This window comes from Schistocerca gregaria, chromosome 4 (assembly GCF_023897955.1).
Source record: "Schistocerca gregaria isolate iqSchGreg1 chromosome 4, iqSchGreg1.2, whole genome shotgun sequence".
NCBI classification, from domain to species: Eukaryota; Metazoa; Arthropoda; class Insecta; order Orthoptera; family Acrididae; genus Schistocerca; species Schistocerca gregaria.
In genome coordinates this window covers 27,981,642-27,996,941 of record NC_064923.1, presented here as the reverse complement: position 1 = coordinate 27,996,941, position 15,300 = coordinate 27,981,642, and positions in this window count along the sequence as shown.

The following is a 15,300-nucleotide window of genomic DNA, read 5'->3' as shown; positions in this document are numbered from 1 at the left end:
TGTGCAGTTGACGGACTTTGAGCGAGGGCGTATAGTGGGCATGCGGGAGGCCGGGTGGACGTACCGCCGAATTGCTCAACACGTGGGGCGTGAGGTCTCCACAGTACATCGATGTTGTCGCCAGTGGTCGGCGGAAGGTGCACGTGTCCGTCGACCTGGGAACGGACCGCCGCGACTTACGGATGCACGCCAAGACCGTAGGGTCCTACGCAGTGCCGTAGGGGACCGCACCGCCACTTCCCAGCAAATTAGGGACACTGTTGCTCCTGGGGTATCGGCGAGGACCATTCGCAACCGTCTCCATGAAGCTGGGCTACGGTCCCACACACCGTTAGGCCGCCTCCCGCTCACGCCCCAACATCGTGCAGCCCGCCTCCAGTGGTGTCGCGACAGGCGTGAATGGAGGGATGAATGGAGACGTGTCGTCTTCAGCGATGAGAGTCGCTTCTGCCTTGGTGCCAATGATGGTCGTATGCGTGTTTGACGCCGTTCAGGTGAGCGCCACAATCAGGACTGCATACGACCAGGGCACACAGGGCCAACACCCGGCATCATGGTGTGGGGAGCCATCTCCTACACTGGCCGTACACCTCTGGTGATCGTCGAGGGGACGCTAAATAGTGCACGGTACATCCAAACCGTCATCGAACCCATCGTTCTACCATTCCTAGACCGGCAAGGGAACTTGCTGTTCCAACAGGACAATGTTCGTCCGCATGTATCCCGTGCCACCCAACGTTCTCTAGAAGGTGTAATTCAACTACCCTGGCCAGCAAGATCTCCGGATCTGTCCGCCATTGAGCATGTTTGGGACTGGATGAAGCATCGTCTCACGCGGTCTGCACGTCCAGCACGAACGCTGGTCCAACTGAGGCGCCAGGTGGAAATGGCATGGCAAGCCGTTCCACAGGACTACATCCAGCATCTCTACGATCGTCTCCATGGGAGAATAGCTGCCTGCATTGCTGCGAAAGGTGGATATACACTGTACTAGTGCCGACATTGTGCCTGTTCTGTTGCCTGTGTCTATGTGCCTGTGGTTCTGTCAGTGTGATCATGTGATGTATCTGACCCCAGGAATGTGTCAATAAAGTTTCCCCTTCCTGGGACAATGAATTCACGGTGTTCTTATTTCAATTTCCAGGAGTGTAGATGACATATTAATAGCAACACCTACATGGGATGAACATATAGAGCTTATGGAAAGAATGTTACAGAGGTTTTCAGCGGCAGGTGTCACAGCAAACCTTAGCAAATCAAAATTTGTGAGAAAAGACATAAAATTTCTCGGTCACATAATTTCGCCGGCAGGGATAAGACCCGACCCAGAAAAACTGTTAGCCATAAAAAACTTTCCCGCGCCGTGCACAAAACGACAGCTAAAGGCATTTGTGGGATTGTGTTCTTTCTTTCGCAGGTTCGTGCCGAACCAATTGCTCAATAGCCCTGCATTATTGGGCCTCTTAAAGAAGGACAAACAGTGGATCTGGACGCCTCAATGCCAGACCGAGTTTGAAAAAATAAAACATGCTTTGGTTAATTCTAAAATACTAGAACATCCTGACATGAGCAAAGATTTCTGTATAGCGGCGGATGCTTCATTTTCGGGACTAGGAGCCTGTCTATTTCAGCTGGACATAGGCGCTATCTCCGACAATGTTAAGATAATTAGTTTTGCTAGCCGTACTCTGTCAGAATGCGAGCGCAGGTATTCCACAACAGAATTGGAAGCCCTTTCTATTTTGTGGGCTATTAAAAAATTCCACTATTATCTATTTGGCAAACATATACGAATCTACAGCGACCATCAGGCATTAAGCTTTTTACTCACTTGTAGGTTGCTACACAATCGCCTTGCGCGGTGGACGTTATTTTTGCAGTCTTATGATTTTGAAATTATATATGTGAATGGCAAGGATAACGTAATCGACGACGCACTGTCAAGATTACCACAAGGACTACCTGAGTTCGAAGAATTGGTAGGAGAGAACACAGAATTTAAAGTTATGCTCATCAAGGACACAAAATTCAGGAAATATTTTTTTGATATGTGCAATAATATGGCCAAATTACAGGAAGAAGATGACCGGTGGAGAAAAGTTAGATTCCAGTTAAACAATAACCCCCCTGTACCCATAAGACAACATTACAAATTACACAAGGATGTATTATTTTACAGGAGGAACATGTACAGCGATACATGGTGCGTTTGTGTGCCCGAAGCATATGAGAAAAGTTTAATTTGGCATACTCACTACGCTTGGGGACACTACGGTGCCCGCAAGTGCTATAAGAAATTAAATATGTACTGTTACTTTCCCAATATGCTTCGACGCACACAACAAATTTTGAAAACTTGTATTATTTGTCAGAAGGTTAAGCCTGTTAATCTGAACTGCGAGACAGAGTTGCATCCTATTTTACCAAAAAACCCACTAGAGCTAGTATGCATAGATGCTATGGGTCCTTTACCCTCTGCCAGGGGAGGTGTAAAATATATTATTTGAGTATATGATGTATTTTCAAAGTATGTGAAATTATATGCCACGAAAACAACTGCAGCTAAGCCTATTATCAGACGTATGCTAAACGACTACTTCCCGTCTGTTGGGAAACCACAGGCGATCTTAACAGATAACGCAACCAATTTTACGTGCCATGCTTGGAAAAAATTTCTGAAAGAACAACAGGTTAAACAAATACTGATATCCCGGTATAGCCCGCAATCAAACCCTATTGAAAGAATATTCCGTGAATTGAATAGGTTTATGAGGACATACGTAGCCAACAAGCAGTCTAAATGGATTGAATACTTACACGTTTTTGAACAGGTGGTAAACAATCTCCCAATATACGACACTGCAGTTACGCCGTCAGAACTAATATACAATAAGAAAGAAAATACTGAATGGGTAAACCCTATCCCGTCTTTTCCTAGACAACCCGTCGATCTAAATGAAAAAATAAGGCAAGTATTAATCTCTATCACACAACAGGCCCAATGCCGAAAGAAGCATTATGATAAACGGCTACATGGTGTTACCAGATTTACAATCAGAGAAAAGGTGTTACTCAAAACTCACGTGAAATCTTCCTTGCTAGCTAAGAAAAACGCTAAGTGGCAAATGAAATATACTGGTCCGTACGTAATCGCACATATTCCGCACGACGGTTGTTATTTACTTGCATACACTCACAGTGGTAAGATCAAAGGGCTGTATGCACACAGAGACTTAAGAAAATTCTACTATAATTAAGTATCATACGTCATATCTAATAATGCACAAGTATAAAATAAGTTACTGTAAAAAAAGGAACGAGCACGATTAGGATAAAGAAAATACATCTTATGCAGCTAAGTGAATCAGAGCATTTCACTATTTCTGTTTACATTTGTCAGTGAACGTGGACGCAAGACACAGATAAGCTAGGACATACACGTCAGTTGGTGACTAGCGATGTTTAACACGAAGTGTACTTGTAAGTTTTGACGGAATGTTTTTTGTTTGGTCACAGTGGTATTTTAGTTTTAAGTTTATGTACGGAGGTATCTGGAGCGAACAATTGGCACAGACCTCACAGCAAAATAGATGTAAGTTATTTATTCTTTTCTTTTTTTTGCCACTTGTGTATCAAGGCAGTAAGGTACAGGGTAAGTTACAAAGAAAAATATTGGACTCCCTAAGGTACAAAGGTTAAATTTGTGACGCAAGTACACGATAGGTTGCTGAGAAAGTATTTTGTGTCTTTGACGTATCTACACCACGAGTTTTTATCTATAAATATATCGCACAAAACACGACCTTAAATTTTTTTGTATGCTGCAATTATAAAAAAGGATTCCTAACTGCTAATGAAAGTGTAGGGTATATATATATATATATATATATATATATATATATATATATATATATATATATATACCATACGCACAGTAACTTGATCTAAGAAAAGTGCACCTAAAGATAGGATACATGAATAACAACTTGTGTGATCTTACTGTCATACAGATAATTTTTTTTAACTTTATATACATGTTTGAATGCAAGTACGATGTTGAGATACAATCTGTGAATGTTAACTGAAGCAAACATAACACCGTCCCTTATAAAAAAAATAGAGGAGTATGTATAAGGTAAGTTACAGGTAGCCAACTAGCCGAAAAAATGAGGTAACGCCGAAACAAACACAATTATTTACAGGTGGGCTCGGCGAGATACTGCGAGACTTCAATCGGCGGGGAAAAGTCATGAAGTTACATTAATGTCACTATGACTGACGATTGACGTAATAAAACATTACCAAGATCACTGAGAAAAACACTACGTGATACCCAGTAACGCCAAAGAATTTTAATAATCTATTTTTTTAGTATGAAAATACGAAGGATGTACGCTGACTTTAGAGGGATACAGTACATTGATTATATTTTTTTATGTGTTTATAATATTTTGACCAATCTGATCGGAAGATATTTGATGGAAGGAGAAGAAGTAACACAAATATGAACACACACAAAAAAACACCATATACGCGAGCACAGACTTTAGAGGCAGTAGCGCACAGCAGTCAAGCTTCATTATTAATCTGTTGTTTGTACTACCTAGCAATTTATGTATAGTGATTTATTTATGTCTGTTTACTCATTTCCTATTATTATTTTATTCCTTTATGTTTATGATGTGTGTGTACCATGCGTTGTTACAAACTTGGGTGACGAAAGGATGAAAGAATCCCCCCTCCCACATAGTAACTCGCGGGTAGAGAATGAACAAACTTTGCCTCATTTGGAGACAACTTCTAAAAGCACTTATAGTGCGTTCATGTCCTAGTATTGTTATTTCAATACATAAGTGCATCAGTAGCACGACATAGAGTAAAAAAGTGCTGTTGTTCTCAAACGTGTTCTCCTATGCTCTATGATATGTCAGACAGTGTCACGATCGCGAAATATAGTATTAGAGGCACGTACTTTCTGAGAACACATTCACCTACCAATTTATGTAATAAAAATGTTATGAGCAAAAAGGTACGCCGACAAGGTTCAGTAAAAAATCGCTGGAACAAATAACGAACGTGGGCATTTATCATAAAAGACAAGCTAGTGATATCATGAGCTACAGTTTTGTTTCTGAATGGACAGGACAGTGTGACAATGTTATTCAGTGTCAGTGACCTGTGAGCTATATGCAAATAGACAAGTGAAAATACGTTTCATATCACGAACCTTTTCCTTCGAGGTAAAAGAGACATAGTGAATCGACGAAGACTGCGGCGGTACAAGTGTTTGTGCACTACATAGGACAGTGTGCCGTTGCTAGCCAAATAGTGAAGTGCAGTACTTATCTTTGCGCAGTGGACTTCGGAGGCACCGAGTGGTCCCTTCCCACAGCCAAGGTGTACAGCAAGTGGAAACAAGTGCGGTTGGTTTTTTTGCAAACTCTGCGAACACTGCACGAGACACTGAAAAGTTTGGACCGAGACGCGCGGCATCGCTTTACGGCGGTGGGCCCGCGCAACTGCCGAGTTCCACACGGCGCGCAGCGCGCCATCAAACTGATTGTTGCGAGTGCAGTTATTTGCATATGACACATTATTGGCTAACGGCATAACATAGAAGGACAATTTAAATGCAAAGCAAAATCTACGTTTAAATGGACACCCAACGAAGAGCCAAGACATGTAGAAACACAGATTCCTGAAACCCGAAATAAAGTCTGACTACCCCAGCTCATGATTCACGCCCCACGTTACCTTTGAACAACGCCTATGTTTATATGTATATATATGTATTAGTATTAAGTTATACTAAGTATTAATCCATGTGAATTTTTGTTTGTTACATGTTTATATTACCCATGACGAGACAATAGTAAAATACGGAAAGGATGTCACTAAGCAGATCCTGGCGTAGAAGAGAGAAGCAGTGGAAAGCAGAACCAACTCTAAGCAAGAGCTAACGCCTCTTGCTGCCCCAGACACGACTATTAACCCACAATCTAGATCCGAACACTCTAATAAATATGAGACTTTACTGAATTTTTTTTAATAAAAAAAAAGACTTAGGAATTATGAATTTTATGAGCAGCAAGTGTAAAAGAAGACTGTTTATATAGCGATAGACTATGTATAAAACAATGTAATACCTTTGTATAATGCGATGTACCAAGAAATAATAAAATAATTTGGTGTATACAATACAAAAAAAAAGAGAGAAGAAAGAAGGTAATAGCAGGATGTAACAATTATCCAAATGTGATGATTTTGTGTCAAGGACGATGTAATAATTTTGTGTGTATAGTATGTAAGTTTATGTGTGTTTTACATGTGTTCTGTGTATCCTTATATAAATGTTTTGTCCTCATTGTCATGTGTCAAAACCGGCATGAAAACCATGTTTGTAGAATGAACTGATCGGGAGAGAGACACTGACAGTGCAATCCCATTACGTGTGAATAACAGTGAAGGACTACCAGTGTGCAAAGTGTTTGGGCTCATTGCCTGCAAAATTGACATTTCTTCAGACAATTCGCCCAAGGGGGCGATGTAAAGGAACTGAAAATATTGTGATTTAATCGCAGAGGTGTTGAAAAATTGTTCCAGTGACACACCTGAGAAATAACTGGTAAACTTTTTATCTTTGAGAGACATAGGAACAATTTCGCCCTTCGTTTTTTATTTCTTGTATGAACGACTACCTTTTGTTCTGATGGGCTGGTGGGATGTCGTACTGTCTAATTACTAGTGTGTGTGTGTGTGTGGTAAATGAATGAGTTAAAAGACGCAAGATGTGTTTTATATTATTTTCATCGCACAACAAGCCTTATTCCCACGCCTATGGAGTATTTATGTTAAGCAGAGAAGGCGAGTTTTAGATGGAACCGAAGATCTTCAAAACGGCGCTGCTCAACAATAGAGGTACGTGAGTGTACTCTCTCCTTTCGTGGCCGCTAAAATTACTTCCGATTCGTTTTGGCGAGACATTCAGAACCTGCAATCTTCTTTTTCTTATAAAAATACTAGTCCGATGCAAAAGAAATACTCTTAGATTTAAATAATTGCCATTCTTTTACCCAGGCCACGGGGAATGATAGAACGTACGTGCCTCTACTCTGAATGTACGTTCGCAATCTCCGAGTGTGTTACGACGAAATTATTTCACAATGAAAATTTCTCATCAGACCGCAACCACTCGCACGCGAATGTACGTACCCTCTGAATGTATCTAGTCAGTCACGCGCGTTGTTCAAAAGCTTTACTTTTAATATTCAGTGGATTACATTTCCGAAATTAATTTTTGTTTATGCTGCAAATCGTACTTCACGCGAAGTATTTATTACGTAAGTTTCAGGCTCAATTTAATAAAAAAAAAGATTCCGAATAATAGAAATAAAGAATAACAATCAAACAAATCAAACCTAAATAAACAGAAAGAGGGAACGTTAAAAGACTAAGAAATCCGCCCGTTTTCGTCTATTGATATCGAATCAACGTAATGCCAGATCGTCACATTGGTTCCTTTTCTCTCTGAAACGGTTACATTCAACGTCTGTAAATTTACCGCGTGCTGCGGTATGCGGAGACACTAAGTGCACCACAGTAGAACACAGAATAAGCTTTAAAGTTGATGTAATCGGCCAGCAAAAATCAGCACAATTCATGTTTTAGTTCTCGATAATTAACTTATTAGCCGGCATTGGTGCCTTAGACATGACCCAGGACCATAACATTTGACATAAGAGGAGGTCTGGCAGTCGCGTTTAACGGGAGAATGTGAAAAGTGTTCATATATAGTAAAGACTAAGAAATCCACCCGAATTCGTCAATTGCTATCGAATCAACGCAATGCTAGATCGTCACATTGGTTTCTTTCCTATCTGAAACCGTTACATTTAACGTCTGCAGACATCTGCCTCATGCTGTGGTATGCGGAGACACTTAAAGCACCACAGAAGAACAAAGAATAATCTTCAAAGATGATGTAGTCGGCCAGTAAGAAGCAGTACAATTCATGTTTTAGATCTCGATTATTGACTTATTAGCCGGCTTTGGTGCCTTGAACATGACCGACGACCTTAATATTTAGCATGATACGAGGTGTGGTAGCAGCGTGGCACGGGAGAATGTGAAAGTGTCATATGTAGTACAGACTAAGAAATCCGCCCGTTCTCGTCAATTGCTATCGAATCAACGTAACACCAGAACGTCACATTGGTTCCTTTTCTCTCTGAAACATTTGCATTTAACGTCTGCAAGTTTATGCCGCGTGCTGCGGTATGCGGAGACACTAAATGCACCACAGTAGAACAGAGAATAAGCTTCTAATGTTATGTAATCGGCCAGTAAGAAGCACCACATTTCATGGTTTAGCTCCCGATTATTGAAATATTAGCCGGCTTTGGCGCATTGGACATGACCGACGACCTTAATATTTGTCATGAGTGGAGGTCTGGCAGCCGCGTGGCACGGGAGAATGTGAAAAGTGTTCATATGTAGTGAACACTAAGAAATCCGGCCGTTTTCGTCAATTGCTATCGAATCAACGTAGCGCCAGATCGTCACATTGGATTCTTTTCTCTCTGAAACGGTTATATTTAACGACTGCAAACTTATGCCGCGTGCTGCGGTATGCGACGGCACTAAATGAACCACAGTAGAACATAGAATTAGCTTCTAAGTTGATGTAATCGGCCAGTAAGAAGCAGCACATTTCATGTTTTAGTTCTCGATAATTCACTTATTTGCCGGCTTTGGTGCCTTGGACATGAACGACGCCCTTAATATTTGGCATGAGAGGAGGTCTGGCAGTCGCTTTTCACGGGAGAATGTAAAAAGTATTCGTATGTAGTAAAGACTAAGAAATCCGCCCCTTTCCTTCATTTGCTGCCGAATCGACGTAATGCCAGATCGTCACATTGGTTTCTTTTCTCTCTGGAACAATTACATTTAACGTCTGCAAACTTATGCCGCGAGCTGCGGTGTGCGGAGACACTAAAAGCACAACACTAAAACACAGAATAAGCTTCTAAGTTGATGTAATCGGCCAGTAAGAAGCAGCACAATTCATGTTTTAGTTCTCGTTTATTGACTTATTAACCGGCTTTATTGCCTTGGATATTAGCGACGCTCTTAATATTTAGCATGAAACGAGGTCTGGCAGCCGCGTGGCACATGAGAATGTGAAAAGTCATCATATGTAGTAAAGACTAAGAAATCCGCCCGTTTTCGTCAATTGAGAACGAATCAACGTAATGCCAGATAGTCACATTGGTTTCTTTTCTCTCTGAAACATTTGCATTTAACGTCTGCATGCTTATGCCGCGTGCTGCGGTATGCGGAGACACTAAATGCACCACAGTAGAATAGAGAATTAGCTTCTAATTTGATGTAGTCGGCCAGTAAGAAGCAACACATTTCATGGTTTAGTTCTCGATTATTGAAATATTAGCCGGCTTTGGCGCATTGGACATGATCGACGACCTTAATATTTGTCATGAGTGGAAGTCTGGCAGCCGCGTGGCACGGGAGAATGTGAAAAGTGTTCATATGTAGTGAACACTAAGAAATCCGGTCGTTTTCGTCAATTGCTATCGAATCAACGTAACGCCAGATCGTTACTTTGGTTTCTGTTCTCTCTGAAACGGTTATATTTTACGACTGCAAACTTATGCCGCGTGCTGCGGTATGCGAAGGCACTAAATGAACCACAGTAGAACACAGAATTAGCTTCTAAGCTGATGTAATCGGCCAGTAAGAAGCAGCACAATTCATGTTTTAGTTCTCGATTATTGAATTATTAGTCGGCTTTTGCGAATTTGATATGAGCAACAACTATAATATTTGGCATGCGAGAAGCTCTGGCAGTCGGGTTTCACGGGAGAATGTGAAAGGTATTCATATGTAGTACAGACTAAGAATCCCGCCCGTTTATGTCGTTTGTTATCGAATCGACGTAAGGCCTTATCGTCACATTGGTTTCTTTTCTCTCTGAAACATTTACATTTAACGTCTGCAAACTTATACCGCGTACTGCGGTATGCTTAGACACTACTTCCACCACAGTACACCACAGAATAAGCTTCTAAGTTGATGTAATCGGCCAGTAAGAAGCACCTCAATTCATATTTTAGTTCTCGATTATTGACTTACTAGCCGGTTTTGGTGCCTTTTTACATGAGCGACACCCTTAACATTTAGCATGAAACGAGGTCTGGCAGCCGCGTGGACCGGGAAAATGTGGCGAGTGTTCATATATAGTAAAGACAAAGAAATCCGCCCGTTTTCGTCAATTGATTTCGAATCAAAGTAACGCCAGATCGTCATATTGGTTTCTTTTCTCTCTGAAACGGTTACAATTAACGTGTGCAAACTTATGCCGCGTGCTGTGGTATGCGAAGACACTAAATGCACCACAGTAGAACACAGAATAAGCTTCTTAGTTGATGTAATTGGCCAGTAAGAAGCAGCACAAATCATGATTTAGTTCTCGATACTTGACTTATTAGCCGGCTTTGGTGCATTGTACATGACTGACGACCTTCATATTTGGCACGAGAGGAGGTCAGGCAGTCGCGTTTCACGGGAGAATGTGAAAAGTGTTCATATGTAGTAAAGACTGAGAAATGCGCCCGTTTTCGTCAATTGCTATCTAATCAACGTAATGCTAGATCGTCACATTGGTTTCTTTTCTCTCTGGAACGGTTACATTTAACGTCTGCAAACTTATGCAACGTGCTGAGGTATGCGGAGACACTAAAGGCACCACAGTAGAACACAGAATAAGCTTCTAAATTGATGTAATCGGCCAGTAAGAAGCAGCACAATTTATGTTTTAGTTGTCGGTAATTAACTTATTAGCCGGCTTTGGTTCCTTGGACATGACCGACGACCTTAATACACTCCTGGAAATTGAAATAAGAACACCGTGAATTCATTGTCCCAGGAAGGGGAAACTTTATTGTCACATTCCTGGGGTCAGATACATCACATGATCACACTGACAAAACTACAGGCACATAGACACAGGCAACAGAACAGGCACAATGTCGGCACTAGTACAGTGTATATCGACCTTTCGCAGCAATGCTGGCTGCTATTCTCCCGTGGAGACGATCGCAGAGATGCTGGATGTAGTCCTGTGGAACGGCTTGCCATGCCATTTCCACCTGGCGCCTCAGTTGGACCAGCGTTCGTGCTGGACGTGCAGACCGCGTGAGACGATGCTTCATCCAGTCCCAAACATGCTCAATGGGGGACAGACCCGGAGATCTTGCTGGCCAGGGTAGTTGACTTACACCTTCTAGAGCACGTTGGGTGGCACGGGATACATGCGGACGAGCATTGTCCTGTTGGATCAGCAAGTTCCCTTGCCGGTCTAGGAATGGTAGAACGATGGGTTCGATGACGGTTTGGATGTACCGTGCACTATTCAGTGTCCCCTCGACGATCACCAGAGGTGTACGGCCAGTGTAGGAGATCGCTCCCCACACCATGATGCTGGGTGTTGGCCCTGTGTGCATCGGTCGTATGCAGTCCTGATTGTGGCGCTCACCTGCACGGCGCCAAACATGCATACGACCATCACTGGCACCAAGGCACAAGCGACTCTCATCGCTGAAGACGACACGTCTCCATTCGTCCCTCCATTCACGCCTGTCGCGACACCACTGGAGGCGGGCTGCACGATGTTGGGGCGTGAGCGAGAGACGGCCAAACGGTGTGCGGGAAAGTAGCCCAGCTTCAAGGAGACGGTTGCAAATGGTCCTCGCCGATACCCCAGGAGCAACAGTGTCCCTAATTTGCTGGGAAGTGGCGGTGCGGTCCCCTACGGCACTGCGTAGGATCCTACGGTCTTGGCGTGCATCCGTGCGTCGCTGCGGTCCGGTACCAGGTCGACGGGCACGTGCACCTTCCGCCGACCACTGGCGACAACATTGATGTACTGTGGAGACCTCACGCCCCACGTGTTGAGCAATTCGGCGGTACGTCCACCCGACCTCCCGCATGCCCACTATACGCCCTCGCTCAAAGTCCATCAACTGCACATACGGTTCACGTCCACGCTGTCGCGGCATGCTACCAGTGTTAAAGACTGCGATGGAGCTCCGTATGCCACGGCAAACTGGCTGACACTGACGGCGGCGGTGCACAAATGTTGCGCAGCTAGCGCCATTTGACGGCCAACACCGAGGTTCCTGGTGTGTCCGCTGTGCAGTGCGTGTGATCATTGCTTGTACAGCCCTCTCGCAGAGTCCGGAGCAAGTATGGTGGGTCTGACACACCGGTGTCAATGTGTTCTTTTTTCCATTTCCAAGAGTGTATATAGCATGAAACGAAGTCTGTCAGAAACGTGGCACCGGAAAATGTGAAAAGTGTTCATATGTAGTAAAGACCAACAAAACCGCCCGTTTTCGTCATTTGCTATCGAATCAATGTAATGCCACTTCGCCACATTGGTTTCTTTTCTCTCTGAAACATTTACATTTAACGTCTGCAAACTTATGCAGCGTACTGCGGTATGCGGAGACACTAAATGCACCACAATAGAACACAGAATAAGCTTCTAAGGTGATGTAATTGGCTAGTAACAAGCAGCACAATTCATGTTTAATTCTAGATAATTGACTTATTAGCGGTCTTTGGTGCCTTGGACATGACCGTCGACCTTATAATTTGGGATGAGTGGAGGTCTCGCTGTCGCGTTATATGGGAGAATGTGAAAAGTGTTCATATCTAGTAAAGACTAAGAAATCCCCCGTTTTCGTCAATTGCCATCGAATCAACGTAATGCCAGATCGTCACATTGGTTTCTTTTCTCTGTGAAACGATCATATTTAAGGTCTGCAAACTTATTCAGCGTGCTGCGGTATGCGGAGACACTAAATGCACCAGCGTAAAACGCAGAATAAGCTTCTAAGTTGATGTAATCTGCCAGTAAGAAGCAGCACAATTCATGTTTAAGTTCTCGATAGTTGACTTATTAGCCGGCTGCGGTGCCTTGGACATGACCGACGACCTTAAAACTTTGCATGAGAGGAGGTCTGGCAGTCGCGTTTCACGGGAGAATGTGAAAAGTGTCCATATGTCGTAAAGACTAAGAAATCCGCACGATTTCGTCAATTGCAATCGAATCAACGTAATGCCAGATCGTCACATCGGTTTCTTTTCTCTCTGAAACGGTTACATGTAACGTCTGCAAACTTTTGCAGCATGCTGCGGTGTGCGGGGAAACTAAAAGCACCACAGTAGAACACGGACTAAGTTTCTAAGTTGATGTAATCGGCCAGTAAGAAGCAGCACAATTCATGTTTTAGTTCTCGATGCTTGACTTATTAGCCGTCTTTGGTGCCTTGGACATGACCGACGACCTCAATATTTGGCATGAGAGGAGGTCTGGCAGTCGCGTTTCACGGGAGATTGTGAAAAGTGTTCATATGTAGTAAAGACTAAGAAATCCCCCCGTTTTCGTTAATTGCTATCGAATCAACATAATGCCAGATCTTTACATTGGTTTTATTTCTCTCTGAAACGGTTACATTTACCGTCTGCAAACTTATGTCGCGGGCTGCGGTATGCGGAGACACTAAAAGCACCACAGTAGAACACAGACAAAGCTTCTAAGTAGATGTATTCGGCCAGTAAATGCAGCACAATTCATGTTTTAGTTCTCAATTATACACTCCTGGAAATTGAAATAAGAACACCGTGAATTCATTGTCCCAGGAAGGGGAAACTTTATTGACACATTCCTGGGGTCAGATACAACACATGATCACACTGACAGAACCACAGGCACAAGGACACAGGCAACAGAGCATGCACAATGTCGGCACTAGTACAGTGCATATCCACCTTTCGCAGCAATGCAGGCTGCTATTCTCCCATGGAGACGATCGTAGAGATGCTGGATGTAGTCCTGTGGAACGGCTTGCCATGACATTTCCACCTGGCGCCTTAGTTGGACCAGCGTTCGTGCTGGACGGCAGACCGCGTGAGACGACGCTTCATCCAGTCCCAAACATGCTCAATGGGGGACAGATCCGGAGATCTTGCTGGCCAGGGTAGTTGACTTACACCTTCTAGAGCACGTTGGGTGGCACAGGATACATGCGGACGTGCATTGTCCTATTGGAACAGCAAGTTCCCTTGCCGGTCTAGGAATGGTAGAACGATGGGTTCGATGACGGTTTGGATGTACCGTGCACTATTTAGCGTCCCCTCGACGATCACCAGAGGTGTACGGCCAGTGTAGGAGATGGCTCCCCACACCATGATGCCGGGTGTTGGCCCTGTGTGCCCTGGTCGTATGCAGTCCTGATTGTGGCGCTCACCTGAACGGCGTCAAACACGCATACGACCATCATTGGCACCAAGGCAGAAGCGACTCTCATCGCTGAAGACGACACGTCTCCATTCGTCCCTCCATTCACGCCTGTCGCGACACCACTGGAGGCGGGCTGCACGATGTTGGGGCGTGAGCGAGAGACGGCCAAACGGTGTGCGGGAAAGTAGCCCAGCTTCAAGGAGACGGTTGCAAATGGTCCTCGCCGATACCCCAGGAGCAACAGTGTCCCTAATTTGCTGGGATGTGGCGGTGCGGTCCCCTACGGCACTGCGTAGGATCCTACGGTCTTGGCGTGCATCCGTGCGTCGCTGCGGTCCGGTACCAGGTCGACGGGCACGTGCACCTTCCGCCGACCACTGGCGACAACATTGATGTACTGTGGAGACCTCACGCCCCACGTGTTGAGCAATTCGGCGGTACGTCCACCCGGCCTCCCGCATGCCCACTATACGCCCTCGCTCAAAGTCCATCAACTGCACATACGGTTCACGTCCACGCTGTCGCGGCATGCTACCAGTGTTAAAGACTGCGATGGAGCTCCGTATGCCACGGCAAACTGGCTGACACTGACGGCGGCGGTGCACAAATGTTGCGCAGCTAGCGCCATTTGACGGCCAACACCGAGGTTCCTGGTGTGTCCGCTGTGCAGTGCGTGTGATCATTGCTTGTACAGCCCTCTCGCAGAGTCCGGAGCAAGTATGGTGGGTCTGACACACCGGTGTCAATGTGTTCTTTTTTCCATTTCCAAGAGTGTATATAGCATGAAACGAAGTCTGTCAGAAACGTGGCACCGGAAAATGTGAAAAGTGTTCATATGTAGTAAAGACCAACAAAACCGCCCGTTTTCGTCATTTGCTATCGAATCAATGTAATGCCACTTCGCCACATTGGTTTCTTTTCTCTCTGAAACATTTACATTTAACGTCTGCAAACTTATGCAGCGTACTGCGGTATGC